General features: G+C 60.4%; 1 pseudogene; it reads right to left on the bottom strand.

Annotated features, from left to right (window-relative positions):
- Positions 1-597: 597 nt before the first annotated feature.
- LOC116862347 lies at positions 598-716 on the bottom strand (annotated as a pseudogene).
- Between the last annotated feature and the right edge of the window lie 3,171 nt (positions 717-3,887).

Here is a 3,887-nt window from a genome sequence, read left to right as displayed (position 1 = left end):
GGAGCTGGGGCCAGCCCAAGGGCCTCACTAGGGGATCCAGGGACCAGGGCCCAGGCCCAAGACCAGGGCCCAGGGCCTCGGGAGTACAGGCCCTCGGAGAGGATTCTGAGCCCAGGATCAAGGCCGGATCCTGCCTCCTGCCCCACCCCCCACATCCCCGCCCTCCTCCCACAGCCCAGCGGCCCCCATGCCCCTCTCCGCATCCGTGGCCGTGGTCCTCACCCCGGTCCCCCTTTCCCTGCCTCTGGCCCCTGAGCCCCCTCCAACATTGCCCCGCCCTGCCAGCAGCCCCCCAAGGCTGGCTGAGGCATGGGGGGGCCTTGTGGCATGGAGGTGGAAAGGCTGGGTTCTGGCTGCCCGCCCATGCAGCGGCCGCCCTTTTGGGGTCAGGGGCCCGCAGTGCTGGTGTTGAAGTGGCCAGGGGTCATGGGGTCAGGGGGGGTGAGGGGACCGGGCTCAGGGGCTGAGGCCTTCAGGGACTGTTTGGAGGCAGCCACGTTGGCCAGGGCGGTGAGCGGTGGCGGCTAAGGGAGAGGGAGGGAGGCCGAAGGGGGAAAGAAAAGAGGAAGGCCAAAGAAAAGAGTTTGGGGCAAAAAAAGCCTTGAGCACCCGGTATTCTATGGCGGTCTCCCACCCAAGTAATAACCAGGCCCGACCTTGCTGAGCTTCCGAGATCAGATGAGATCGGGCACGGTCAGGGTGGTAGGGCCTTAGATGCCAGCCGCTGCAGCTCTGCAACCCAAGAGCCTGTGGCGCGCTTCCCGGGCCCTGGCGTGGAGGTGGAAAGGCTTGATGAACAGCACCTTTCCACGCCGTGTTCCTTAGAATGACATGCATGGCAGCGTGCTGCCCCTCCTGCGGCAACCAGGCGTTCATTGAACAGAACCTTCTGCACTCACCTCGGCATCCTAGGTGAGGTGATTTCTGATTTCCTCTTACCCCATACACACTGTGCGGTACACTTGTGTTCCCGCGTCAGCCCATGTGTGTGGCTGCACCTTCTGTCTCCGGTGTGTCAGAGCTGAAAGGCGCCTTGGCCACAGACGTCTCTCTCGCTCACCGGGTAGCGCCAAACACGTTCCCTGTGCTGTCCCACACACTTTGGCAATGCCTGCGTCTTGCAGACAGAGGCCGCTTCAATGTCCCCGATCGTCACACCAGTGTCGCCCCTGGGCCTTAAGCAGAAGGCCCCCTCCCTGGCTTCCGAGCTTAGGTTGGGAGAGAGGTCGACCCTCATGACAGAAGACGCACCTGGAGACGGGTGCAATACGGATCTGCTTCCTCAGAGCCCAGGGTGTGTTCCTTACTGTGTCCTGCACCACGCATGTTGGCTAGCCCTCCCGCCAGCCTGGGAGGCGGTAGCTCATGGAAGGAAGCCTCCTTGACTGGATTCCTCCTCATGGGTTGGCACAACGCACCTTGCCGATGCTATCAGGCAGGTTTCACAAAGGCGGTCCCTCTTCACGATCCTCATGCCTAGAAACGGCTTTGCTGACATGAAGGCATCTTAGCGCTTCTTGCATAGGGCCCTTGGCTTCGGCTTATTCCAGTACGTGTGGCATTGGTGCTGCGCCCCTGGAATAGGCTTCTGGCGCAAGGACGCAGGACGCGACCACCTGGATCAACCAGGTCAGTGCGAGGCACCTTGCCAATGCTGTCCCACCGCCCTTGTCAGGGGGTTCCCTCTTGACAAGCCATAGGCGCGCCAATGGCTTTCCTGACATGAAGAAGTCTGAGCGCTCGTCCATAGGGCCCTTTGGCTGAGGCTTCTTCAAGTACGTTTGGAAATCACGCCTGTCTCCCTGGAACAGGGTTCTTGTGGAGGGCGCAGGCCACACGCACTGGCCTCCTAGGTGAGATGGCTGCAGTGCCCACGTTCGCCTCACACATGCTTCCGAAGGAACCTGTATTCTCTGGCAAGAACATGTTTGTGGAGGCACCTTTTCTCGATGGCGTTGTTAGAGGGGAAGGCTGCTCTCTCAGCAGACCTGTTTCTCGCTCCCAGGGAAGGGCCCGGCATGTTCCGCGAGCCTCCACACACACTGTGGAGAACGCTGCTGTCTTCTGCCTGGGGGGATGCGGTTTCAGGGTGACCGACTCTCACGGCGGTTTGGGCTCTGGGCCTCTTTGGCACCAGGCATGGGCTCTGGCTTCCAGAACGATGATAGATGAACGGCGGCTTTTCCCACCCTGTTGTTCCTTAGAGTGGCGTGCATGGCAGCGTGCTGCCCCTCCTGGGGCAACCAGGTGTTCGTTGAACAGAACCTTCTGCACGCACCTCGGCATCCTAGGTGAGGTGATTTCCAATTTCCTCTTGCCCCATACGCACTGCGCGGTACACTTGTGTTCCCACGCCAGCCCACATGTGTGGCTGCACCATCTCTCTCTGCTGCTGTCAGAGTCAAAAGGCGCCTTCGCCACAGACGTGTTTCTCGCTCACTGGGTAGCACCAAACACATTCCCCGAGCTGTCCCACACACTTTGGCTACACCTGCGTCTTGCGGACGAAGGCTGCTTCAAGGTCCCCAATCATCACTCCAGTGTCGCCCCTGGGCCTTAAGCCCAAGGCCGCCTCCCTGGCTTCCGAGCTTAGGTTGGGAGAGAGGTCCGCTCTCGTGACAGAAGACGCACCTGGAGAGGGGTGCTCTATGGAACTGCTTTCTCAGAGCCCAGGGTGTGTTCCTTACCGCATCCTGCACCATGCACGTTGGCTAGCCCTCCCGCCGGCCTGGGAGGCAGTAGCTCGTGGAAGGATGCCTCGTTGACTGGATTCCTCCTCATGGGTTCGCACAACGCAGCTCGCCGATGCTATCAGGCAGGCATCGCAATGGCTGTCCCTCTTCACTAGCCACATGCACAGAAACAGCTTTGCTGTTTGCCTTGCACCCTCCACGGTGCAGCAGTGTACCAAGAGTGTGTGTGTGTGTGTGTGTGAGAATGGCTGAGGTAGCATCCCTCTGCCTCCCGGGGAGAAAGACGTCAGTGGGGAATGTGAACACCATCCCCGCACCACGTTGCTCCACGGAGAAGGAGGCCTTCTCAAACCTCAGCCTGGAAAACTCTGGAGAGAACCGCAGCCTTCCCTCCCTGAAACAAGCATTAAACCGAGCTGCCCTCCGCGAGCAGGGCTCCTTCGCAGAGAGAGAAAATTTCGCCCCTGTGTGTTGGTGCAGAAGCCTAAGGCAGGCCGCCCGCGCTCGGATCGCGGAAGACATCCGAGGAGGCACCCCTTCACGTGCCTCACAGAAGCCCATCACAAGTGCATCGAGATCGGCTGCTGCTGCTACCCTGAGAATGGGTCCCAGGGCAGAACACACGCTCCTGTTCTGAGTGCGCCGGCCTACTTCTGAGAGAAGCACAGCTTCTCGACACAGAAGCCGTCGGGGGGCCCCACTGGAGCAAACCTCAGGAAAAAAACGTGCTGCCTACCTGTCAGGCAGAGAAGACAGGACGGTGAGGCCCTCCTTCAGGCTGGCATCTTAAGGCTTCCTGAGCAGAGAGGCCTGCCAGAAACGGGTGCGGCGTGCGCAGGGATCGTGCCACCGGTAGACCTCATGACGACGCCTTGGCACCGCACGCCACCTCTCAGGCCCCTGAGGAGAGAATCAGTTCTGACATTGAGAAGCATTGTACAAGCCATAAACACCTCAGAACCAGGAACGAGCTTCACAGAGGGGACGCAGTCAGCTCCGCTTTCCCAGAAAGCCAAAAGACTTCATCAGACGCTGGAGAATGGACACACACCCTGAGGGCCATGGCCCCACTCTGGGACCCTGTCAGTGCCACCAGCACCGCTGGTCCCACAGCACTTTTCAGGGAAACAGAGGCGTCTCCCACAGGGGCCTGGAAGCCGAACCAGCCAGTGGGCCCTGATCCAAAAAAGCACC

This window comes from Lontra canadensis, unplaced genomic scaffold (assembly GCF_010015895.1).
Source record: "Lontra canadensis isolate GAN:19392208 unplaced genomic scaffold, GSC_riverotter_1.0 scaffold234, whole genome shotgun sequence".
In the NCBI taxonomy this organism is placed as follows: Eukaryota; Metazoa; Chordata; class Mammalia; order Carnivora; family Mustelidae; genus Lontra; species Lontra canadensis.
Note: the sequence above shows the minus strand (reverse complement) of the source record. Positions and strands in the feature narration are given on the sequence as shown.